The sequence below is a fragment of the Lepus europaeus genome, unplaced genomic scaffold (genome assembly GCF_033115175.1).
Source record: "Lepus europaeus isolate LE1 unplaced genomic scaffold, mLepTim1.pri SCAFFOLD_29, whole genome shotgun sequence".
NCBI classification, from domain to species: domain Eukaryota; kingdom Metazoa; phylum Chordata; class Mammalia; order Lagomorpha; family Leporidae; genus Lepus; species Lepus europaeus.
In genome coordinates, this window is record NW_026909167.1 from 7165164 (window position 1) to 7176347 (window position 11184).

General features: G+C 43.5%; 1 pseudogene; it reads right to left on the minus strand.

The window, feature by feature from the left end:
• On the minus strand, window positions 1-10866 carry LOC133754781 (remodeling and spacing factor 1-like; annotated as a pseudogene).
• Between the last annotated feature and the right edge of the window lie 318 nt (window positions 10867-11184).

Sequence of the window (11184 nt, forward strand, 5' to 3'; positions counted from 1 at the left end):
TCAAAAATTCAAGTCCTGATCCAATGGCAAAGGGGTGGGCTGCTCCGGGCAATCCCTACACACGTAATCTGGACACTGCTGATTCACACTGGCATACACGAGTTCAACACAGTTGGGAAGGCCACATTTTTTTTTTTCATGGTTTGTCATCATCTGCCAGGACAGCTTCTTCACTTTCCTTTTCTGCTTCCTCTTCTGAAGCCGTGATGATTTTTCACTATCAGACCCTTCACTTTCATCACTGCTGCCGCATGTTCAAGAACCAATCCATCTAACTTTGTCTTTGGGTTTTACCTTGCTTATTTTAGAATTTGTATCTTTCTCCAGTTTTTTCAAATTTTCTTTTTTGTCTGTATTTTGTGAACTGCTGAATCCTTTTCTACTTTATCTTCTCCCCTCCCCCCTTTTTTATCAGCTTTCTGGTCTCTGATCTCAGCCACTTTTGCTGTGGGCCTAGATATTCTTGGAGACCTCCTTAATATACAACCCATATTTGCTTTCTCTTCTTCTTTTTCTGTCTTCTCTTGTGTCCTAGTTCTAGAATTTTGGGAGGAGAATCTGTCTTCTTCTGACTTGATATCCTAATTGTTAACTTGATGCCCTCGTTTTGCCTTTCAGAGATTATCTCTGTATTTTCAGTGGTGGCAGTTTCTTCTTCAGGAATCAACTTATATTTAAATTTGCTTTTTCACATAGAACGCTTTGTTTCAGAAGGCTCCTCTATGCCAGAGGTCTGAGTATTGTTGGGATTATCCATTTCTACCTTCATGGACTCAGAGTCCTCTTTCAGGATATCTGGATCTGTTTTTTCCAGAGAGTGACCAACGTGAATTTTACTCTTATTTTCAACCACTTCATTTTCTGAGTTCAGTTTTTCACAGTGGGAAGTCAATGTAGGTGATTGAGAAATTTCAGGTGTCCCAAGAAAACCTCTCTTTTCTGATTTGCGAGAACTCCTTGGAACTTCTTCTGCTATTAGACTCGACCTTTGCAGATCCTTATCATAAAGAATCTTTTTGGACTTCTATGACTTTTCAAGACATTCTAGGACTGGTAGACGTTTATCCTTCTTACCTTTGGGAGATCGGTCTTCAACTTTCATGGTGTAGGAGTCAGTGGTAAAAAAAGCAACTTTTAAAGGGAGATCCTTTGCCATCTCAGAAGACTCAGTTTCCATTTCTGCAAGATCAGGTTCTCCTATCTGCCCTTTTTGAGTCTGGGTCTCTGGGGCTGACACTGACCTACCAGTCTCTTTCCCTGCAGGGACCACTTCTTTCTCATGCTCACCTGTTTTCATACTTGTTATGACAGAGTTCAAGGCTTCTGCTCCATTTTCCTCCATGATGACATTTCTTTCCTTACAGGGGCTACCATATGTATCTTCTTTTGCTTCATAAAACTTTGTCTCGATTGGCTCAGTCTTAAAATTTGGAGTTACCTTGTCATCACTAACTTCTCCACTTGCCATTTGCTTCCCTTCATGGATCAGAGTGGTGATTGTACAAACACTTTTAGAAATCTCCTCCTCCTATTTGATTTCATCTTTCAAAAACTCCTTTGTTGGAGTAACAGATTTACACAAAGGTCCTTTCACTGGACTGTTGAAATAATCACTCAGTTTAATTTCTCTCTCTCTCTCTCTTTTTTTTTTTTTTAGTGGTATCTTGGCCAGTTGGTCATTTTTAAGTTTTTCTTTTTCTTCAGTAGATTTCTCCATGATGTCTTGAGAAGACTTAATGCTACCAATGAAGTCCAATCTCTCTGGCCCTTACACCACAAGCCTCTCCACATTACCTTTGGGATCCTAGGATCTGCTCTACATTCCTTTACTCCCACTTTGATGGGTTTGACGTTTTCCTTGAAAGAATCACTTTCTTCCTTGATAATTTTTTCCCTTAACTTCTGGCAAAGATTTTTTCCAGGTTGACTATGGCTAGTGGGTTCACAAGTTCCTTTTCCTCTTCCTTTTCTATTTTCACAATGGTCCTCTACAACATGGGCAGCAGAATGGTTTTCTGAATCTGCTGGCTGCTCTTTGCTTTTCATATTTTCATTATCCTTCTGTTCCTCTTGTTTAGGTGTTTCTTCCTCCTTTTGGGTCACTTCATCCTCTAGGCTGGGACTCTCCTGGGAAGAGTTTTTCAGCAGTACAGGATCAATCTGTGATTTCAGGAGTGCAAGGGTCTCAGCCAATTCATTTCGATTTCTGACAATGCATTTCCATGAAAAACCTTCTTGATCATCTTGTTCCTTTATGTACATTCTGACATTGCAATCCTGATCCAACTGGTACCAGTACATGAGGCTAACTTTGTCTCACCCAATTGGTTGGAAACCCATAGCATCAGCATCCTCCTCTGTGGGAGGCTGGGCCCTCTCCCACAGCTCTCTGGACAGTGTACGTACCAGTCGACCTGACCTTGTGCAGTTCTAGACAGCGTCAGGGAGTCTGGCAGCAATGATAAGAACTTGTACAATAACAGGCAGTGAAGAACATACCAAGGACATGATGAGAAAATACCAAGCAATGCATGCGACACAGAGAAGCAGCGTGGACAGGAGGATGATTGGACGGCGCCCGCGTGATCTAAGAACTGATTGGTTGAGCAGAATATATATGCCAAACAAAGGACTGGCTGGGACTTTTCTTTCCTTTTCTCTTTTACTTTTCTATATGCTGTTCTTATTCTTTGTAATACAGCCCTACTGAAGGGGAATCAACAGCGTTCCTGGTCGTTCTTCTGCATGCGGGGGAGTGACAACTGGTGCGGTGACTCGGCTCGCTGGGAGTAAAAGCCGGTTAGTACCGGGGAGAAACAGCAGATGCTGGGAGTAAAAGCTGGTTAGTACTGGGGAGAAACAGCAGATGCTAGGGAAAAAACAAAAAAACAAAACAAAACAAAAATAATGGCCGGCGCCATGGCTCAACAGGCTAATCCTCCGCCTTGCGGCGCCGGCACACCGGGTTCTAGTCCCGGTCGGGGCACCGATCCTGTCCCGGTTGCCCCTCTTCCAGGCCAGCTCTCTGCTGTGGCCAGGGAGTGCAGTGGAGGATGGCCCAAGTGTTTGGGCTCTGCACCCCATGGGAGACCAGGATAAGCACCTGGCTCCTGCCATTGGAACAGCGCGGTGCGCTGGCCGCAGCGCGCTACCGCGGCGGCCATTGGAGGGTGAACCAACGGCAAAAGGAAGACCTTTCTCTCTGTCTCTCACTGTCCACTCTGCCTGTCAAAAATAAAAAATAATAATAATAATAATAATAAATAGGGGTAAGAAATGGGCAACACGCCATCCACTACTCATTTACAGCTGTTATTGAGTCGTCTTTTAAAGACCACAGGAACTCCGGAAAAGGCAGCTGCAGTTTGTGCTTTTTTATTTTTTATTTTTTATTTTTTTGACAGGCAGAGTGGACAGTGAGAGAGAGACAAAGAGAAAGGTCTTCCTTTTGCCGTTGGTTCACCCTCCAATGGCCGCCGTGGTAGCGCGCTGCGGCCGGCGCACCACACTGTTCCGATGGCAGGAGCCAGGTGCTTATCCTGGTCTCCCATGGGGTGCAGGACCCAAGCACTTGGGCCATCCTCCACTACACTCCCTGGCCACAGCAGAGAGCTGGCCTGGAAGAGGGGCAACCGGGACAGAATCGGTGCCCCGACCGGGACTAGAACCCGGTGTGCCGGAGAGTTTGTGCTTTTACGAGAGCTGTAGCCAGAACATCTTCCTGGTTTGTGGAGTATGGTGATTTAGAGCTGCCTTAATGGCGGCAAGTAGGCCGACAGCTCCGTGCAGCTGGTGAGTCGGTAGAGGTCTTGAGACTTTGGCAGCTAATGGAACAGGCTCTACAAGACCCTACCAATAGAATAGCTCTATTACTTGATGAAGGGAGTGAACTTTTAGAAAAAGTACAAGAAGAATCCTGGAGAGGCAGCCAAACTAATGCCAAGGGCTCTGAAGCAGGAAGCGGAGATAGACAGCCAGCAGAAAATGATCCCATGGAAAATATCAAAGAGGAAAAAGGGGCAGAAATAAAGGGAGAAGGTTCTTCTGCCCCTAAAGAGATTCCAAAAATATATCCTAGCTTAACGAGATTAGCTAACTTAACTATAGAGGATGATCCACCCAGATATCGGCCATTAACGTTGCCAAAATCTTCACTGACACAAAATGAACCGTTCTCGGTACAGACGCGAGGCAAACATGAGGACTGGGAAGATGAGGAGGAGGAGATGTAGTGGATCAAACCCAGTGTTCGAGACTATCAGAGGCCCGCCTGGGAGAAATATCAAATACCAAATCATGTATTCCCTGTCCTACAGGATCAACAGGGAAACCGGGGATGGACACCCCCCCCCCCCGGATCATAAGCTCTTAAAGGAATTACAGCAGTCCGTGCAACTGTATGGCCCGCATGCTAATTTTACACAAGCAGTGCTGAAAAACATAGGTCAACAGGGACTAATACCTAATGATTGGAGGAACCTAGCAAAGGCCATATTGGGAGGAGGTGACTTCCTTCTCTGGTCTGCTGCTTACAGACAGCCCAGGAGCAAGCTAAGCAAAATCATAGGATAGGAAACCCACATTGAAATGAAGACATGTTAAATGGGGAAGGCAATTTTACGGATCCGGACAATCAAGCTCGTATGCCAATAGCAGTATTATTACAAGTAAGAGAATTAGCCAGAAGAGTTTGGAGGATGGTTCCGAGAAAGGGAGAGATATGGCATATTTTAACTAAAATAGTGCAAGGTTCTACCGAACCGTATGCTAATTTTGTTAATAGACTTATGGAAACAGCAGGAAACATTTTTGAAACGGTAGAAGGGTAGAAGAAGCAATGCCGCTTGTGAGGAGACTAGCATGTGAACAGGCCAATAAGACATGCAGGGAGGCTCTTAGGCCCTGGCAGCATAAAAATATCCCCACCTTTTTAAAAATATGTAAAAACATTATGGATGATATAACATCAAGAGCACACGCAGCAGTTGCTATGGCACAACAGTTCAGGAGAGACGTGGAAAGAACAAAATGTTTTAAATGTGGAAAAGAGGGACATTTAAAAAGGAACTACAGATCAAAGGGCACTGCTAGAGAGCAAACAGGGGGAGGCAACCAAAAGAAGCCTGGACTTTGCCCCCGTTGCGGCAAAGGCAACCACTGGGCCAGAGAGTGCCATTCCACATCTGATAGATCAGGAAATCCTTTGGCTCCTGCTACTGCACAGGAACACTGAAACCCACAAGGTTCATTAAGGTCAAAAAATGAAGTGTGAGCCCCCGCACCCCGGGGCTACAACAATCAGTGGGTGCCTCAGTCTCAAAAGGCTCAAGCATGTTCTGTACAGAGTTATGAGCCACCGAGCATTCAATTTTAACACCTCAAATGGGGGTGCAAGCTATTGAGGTAGATGCCAAAAATGGTATGCTCCCTAGGGAAGGGCTCAAAATTATTGTAGGAAAAGCAACAAATGCTTTAAAAGGTCTCATGGTAATTACAGGGGTTGTGCATTTTCCTACAGAAAGAATAAAGGTGCTTTTGCAATCTACAAAAGGAATTGCTCAAATTAAACTTCAGGAGCCAATAGCACAAATTTTAATGTTATTAAAAGCCCAGATTGACCATAGGTCTCAAAAAATTAAATTCGCAGCCTTGTCCATGTCCCTAACAGATCGGCCCCTATGGACTCTAATAATCAAGGAAAAATCTTTCCAAGGTTTGTTAGACACAGGGGCCGATGTAAACATTATAGCTAAAAATAATTGCCCACCATCCTGGCCATTACAACCAGGAGATAACACCTTAGTAGAATTATTAACAGCTACAGCCCCATCTCCAAGTGCCCAGGTTCTTCAGTGGAAAGATCAGGAAGAAAATAAAGACAGTGTACAACCATATGTTTGTACTCTTCCCATCTCTTTATGGGGAAGAGATGTTTTGGAACAATTGGGACTTACATTAACTAATAATTGTCAACTGGAAGCTTCCCCAGAATGGCGCATAATGCGAAAAATAAAATATACTGGAGGTGGATTAGGTCTGGAGGGAAAGGGCATATGGGACTCCATTCAACCCCAAGGGAACAAAGACAGACAGGATTGGGTTTTTCATAGGGGTCACTAAGTTGTAGCCAGTGCCATTAACTTGGCTTGATAACAAGCCAAAATGAATACCACAGTGGCCCCTAACCCAGGAAAAACTGGCTGCCATCCACAAAATAGTGTCTCAGCAATTACAGGCGGGTCACTTACAGCCGTCTACTTCTCCTTAAAATACACCCATTTTTGTTATCAAGAAAAAATCCAAAAAATACCGTTTATTACATAATTTAAGGGCTATCAATCAGCAGATGCAGCCTATGGGGGCTTTGCAGCCAGGACTCCCAGTTCCTACTATGATTCAAAAAAATTGGCCATTAATAGTCCTTAATTTAAAAGATTGTTTTTTTAGCATACCCTTGCATAAGCAGGACACACAGAGATTCGCCTTCACAGCCCTGTCCATTAATCATAAAGGCCCTAACAAGAGGTATAAATGGAAGGTACTGCCTCAGGAAATGACTAATAGTCCTACTATCTGTCAATTATATGTTAATTGGGCTATAGAACTTGTTTGACAAAAGTGCTCCGGGATACAAATTTATCACTACATGAATAATCTATTAATTACTACACCCGATGAAAATCACCTTTATGCTGCTTATGACCTCTTGTTGATGTTCCTGGAGAAAGCCGGGCTACAGGTTGCCCTGAAAAAAGTCCAAAAGGGTGACATAGTTCAGTACTTAGGACTACGGGTCACACCGGAGACAGTAACTCCATTAGATTTTGCAATCTCAATGGATGGATTACATACTCTCAATGATTTTCAAAAACTTTGCGGTAATCTCAATTGGCTCCGCCCTTACTGTAAATTGACCACTGAAGACATGATGCCTCTTTTTCGTATATAAGAGGGAGATGCTCAATTGAATCCTCCTTGCAGCTTGACTGCAGAGGCCCGCATGGCTTTAAATAAAATTAAAAACCAAATTAAAATTATACACATGAATAGATGCAATATCCAGGAACCTTTAGAAATTTTAGTGTTTATGGAAACACTATATCCCTTTGCAATTATTTGATAAGGTGGACTTCTGTTGTTTGTTTACCTGCACTCACAGGCTCCCCGTGTGCTATACACACAAGGAACTACGGTAGCTGATCTGCTACTTATAGCAGTCAAAAGAACTGTTAAAATTGCAGGCAAATTTCCTACCCACTGTGTAGTGCCTCTTGTTCATGAAACTATAGAAGCTTTTATAAGGGAATGTTGGCAATGGGCTTATCTAGCCCTTGTCTTGCAAATTACGATAGACAATCATTATCCCTGACATCCTTTAGTAAATTTCTATGCCCAGGTTCCCATTAAACGAGTTGTTAAAGTAAGAAAAAATCCAATTCTGGGAGCCCCCACTGTCTTTATGGATGGCGCTAAAGGAGACACAGGGACTGCTATTGTTAACAAGCACCATTTTTTTGTTTTAACAGCCTCTCCCTCTCCCCAACGTGCTAAACTTGCTATCATAGCTACAGTGTTAAAAAACATGGATGGCCCTCTTACCATATTATCAGATAGTGCATATGTTGTGAATGCGATTCAAACACTTGCCACACCATGCCTTATACTCAAATCATCCTCTGTTTACCTTTACTTAACAGATATTCAATGCCTATTAACTCTTCGGCAACAACCCATTTACATAGGGCATCTTAGAGCACATTCTCAATTACCAGGACCACTTACTAAAGGCAATAGGCTGGCTGACTATTATTCCAGGTTTTTATTGGCCTGTTCTGCTTTACAACAAGCTCAAGCTTTCCACACTAAGTGGCATGTCAATGCTCATACTCAGCCTCAGATTTCACATCTCCAGGAAGCAAGCGAGGGACATTATTCAAGCATGTGAAAAATGCATAACAACCCAGCTGCGCACTATTTCCACGGGTGCTAATCCTCGTGGCCTGATGCCAGGTCACATTTGGCAAATGGATGTTACACACATCCCTTCTTTTGGGAAACAAAGTTGCGTACATGTTACCATTGACACGTCTTCCGGTGTCGTTATGGCTATGGCCACTCAACGGGAAGGGACTCAACAAGTCATTCAACACTGTTTATCCGCTTTTGCTACTTGGAGTGTGCCTCATATTCTTAAAACCGACAACGGTCCCGCCTACACCTCTGTTCACTTTGCCGCTTTTTTACGAGAATTTGGTATCACCCATGTTATAGGCACCCCCTACAATCCTCAAGATCAAGCTCTCATTGAATGTACACATTCCTATTTAAAGACTTTTCTAATGAAACAAAAAGGGGGGATAGGGGAATTGGCTATATCCAATAAAGACGCCTTGGCCTTTGCCTTGTATACTATTAATTTTCTTAACAAAAAAGGCAAGAGTAAAACCCCTGCAGAGATGCATACTCAGACCATGGATAAAGAATCAATACAATGGACAATGTGAAAAGATTTACAAGATAATCAATGGAAAGGCCCGTTCCAGATCTTGCGAAGGGTAGGAGGTGTTTTTTTTTCCCCACAGGGAGCGACGCAGCCCATCTGGGCTCCGGAAAGAAGAATCCGTCTGCTAAAACCACCAGTAGCTGAAGATGATGTGGAGGCAGGGGGAGAAGATAACTCTGTGCCTGATGATCTGTAGTGGTATGACTATTATTCATGGAGCCTCCTTTGAGTATGACAGTATTTGAATGCGCCTCGCACACATTACAGGTTCTGACATTTGCCTTCAACAAGATCTTCATGTAGGAACCATTTTGGGTTCATGCCTTCTTCCCATTTGTCATCCAACAGAGAAAATCAGGAATCTCACATTTTTCTCTCAATTCCCTAATAAAACCATTACATATCAGGACTCATATAACTGGGGAACCCCATCATATAAATTACCTGCAAAAGGGATACGACTCTGGACTCCTCTGATAGCTATCGCGAAGAACAACACTTGTACAGAGATAAAAAATTGTACCTTAAAATGTATAAACTTGGGTAATGGTCTGCATTGTAACAAAACCCTTTCGATTTCCTATGGTACAGGGCATAACCCTCTTCCCAAAGGATGGTTTTTCTCTTGTGGTAATTTCACTTTTAATTATATCCCTGCTAATGTCTGATGGCACCCATTGTTGCCTTAGCCGACTAACTGTTTTCCTTCCCTTTCCTGATTTGCTAACCGTTAATCAAACTGTACGTGGTAAGAGACGTGCGTTGACAGCTTTAGATGAGTCGTGCGATGCGAGTGTCAATTTGTTTTCCAAGGCAGAGGTTGATGCGCTGACATTCTCTCTTGTAGGAGTCCCTGGCCTAGCAGTAGGTGCTTATAAGACTGTATTAAAACTGGCCTGTGCTATGGTAAAAAATATCAACAGCACCTCCAAAGCGTTATCACTGCTCAACGATGAACAGCAGGTCTTGAGATAGGAAATCTTAAATAATAGGGCAGCCATAGATTATCTTACTACTACTTCATCATAAAAAAAAAAGTAATCAAGTAAAAAACATGTATTGTTTCAACCTTACGGATAATTCTCATAGTATAACTCTAGAAATACAAAAACTATGTGAAAAAGCAACACACTTCACCCAAGACAGAATCCCTGGTCTCTTTGACTGGCTTACCTCCTGGTTACTCGATTTGTCTTGGTTCAAAGAATTGTTCCTAGGAGCAGTATTGTTGCTATTTGTTGTGATTTTAGCTTGCATTGTGGGAAAATGCTCTGTGCACTGCCTTACTACACCATGGAAGCCTCAAATTATCTCTTCCTAAATTGTAACTGCCTTGTTAACCATTTGCTTCTACACTGTTCTTAGGGTGGACCGGTAGTCAACGAAGGATAAGCACTTGCAGGCTTCTCTAGCAACCTAAGACAGAGGACAGGACATGCTTCCTGTATCCTTGATGATGGGTAAGCAGAGTAAGCACTGCGGGGCACCTAAGACAGGCACGAGTCCATGCCATTAAATGTATAAAGAAGGGGGATCTGTGGGAGGCTGGGCCCTCTCCCACAGCCCTCTGGACAGTGTACGTACCAGTCGACCTGACCTTGTGCAGTTCTAGACAGCGTCAGGGAGTCTGGCAGCAATGATAAGAACTTGTACAATAACAGGCAGTGAAGAACATACCAAGGACATGATGAGAAAATACCAAGCAATGCATGCGACACAGAGAAGCAGCGTGGACAGGAGGATGATTGGACGGCGCCCGCGTGATCTAAGAACTGATTGGTTGAGCAGAATATATATGCCAAACAAAGGACTGGCTGGGACTTTTCTTTCCTTTTCTCTTTTACTTTTCTATATGCTGTTCTTATTCTTTGTAATACAGCCCTACTGAAGGGGAATCAACAGCGTTCCTGGTCGTTCTTCTGCATGCGGGGGAGTGACACTCCTCATTAATAATGTTCTTGAATTTAAGATTGTCATCAAACTGACACACGCAGAAATACTTTAAGAGTGCTAATTTGCATTCAACACTCATTTCAAGATAGCCCTTCTTCTCCATCTCCCATACCCAGGTGTTGTTAAATTCTTGGCATATTTTGATCAAATATTTTTCCCATCTGTCTACTGTAATAGATTTGCCAATCTTCCTCATCAGCTTTAATGAGTTTCACCAATTCTGGTACTTCTCCCTGGCCGATGTCCAGTGGCGGTGCCTGAAGCACCCCCTCCAGCTCTGGGAACCACAACTCAGGCAGGTCTAGCAGTGGCCCGTAGCACTCCAAGATGGAGCAGACCATGGAGAAGTTGCGGCACAAACCTGGGCAGTCCAGAGGAGCCATCACTGCTGCTGCTGCCACCGTTGCCATTTTTAACTCCAGATGGTCTTCTTTCTGACATTTCTGGAATGGCACAGCGCATCCCCTGGAAGGAGACAGGTGATGTATATGACTGTTGGTGTCTGGTCTGGTCTCTGTTCCTTTTCTTATAACACAGCTGCCTCAGAAGCATGCATTGGAATTGGCCAGGTATTCACACATTGAAAGTCATGTCCATGTTTGGTGACCTTGCTGTTGTTGGTGGTGGGGTCCCAGTTCCCAGGGTCTTTCTAAGGAACTAACCATTCCTGGTCAAGCACCAGGAGAGTTGCTTTGTCTGATAACTCTGTAAAATAATACTCCAGAGAG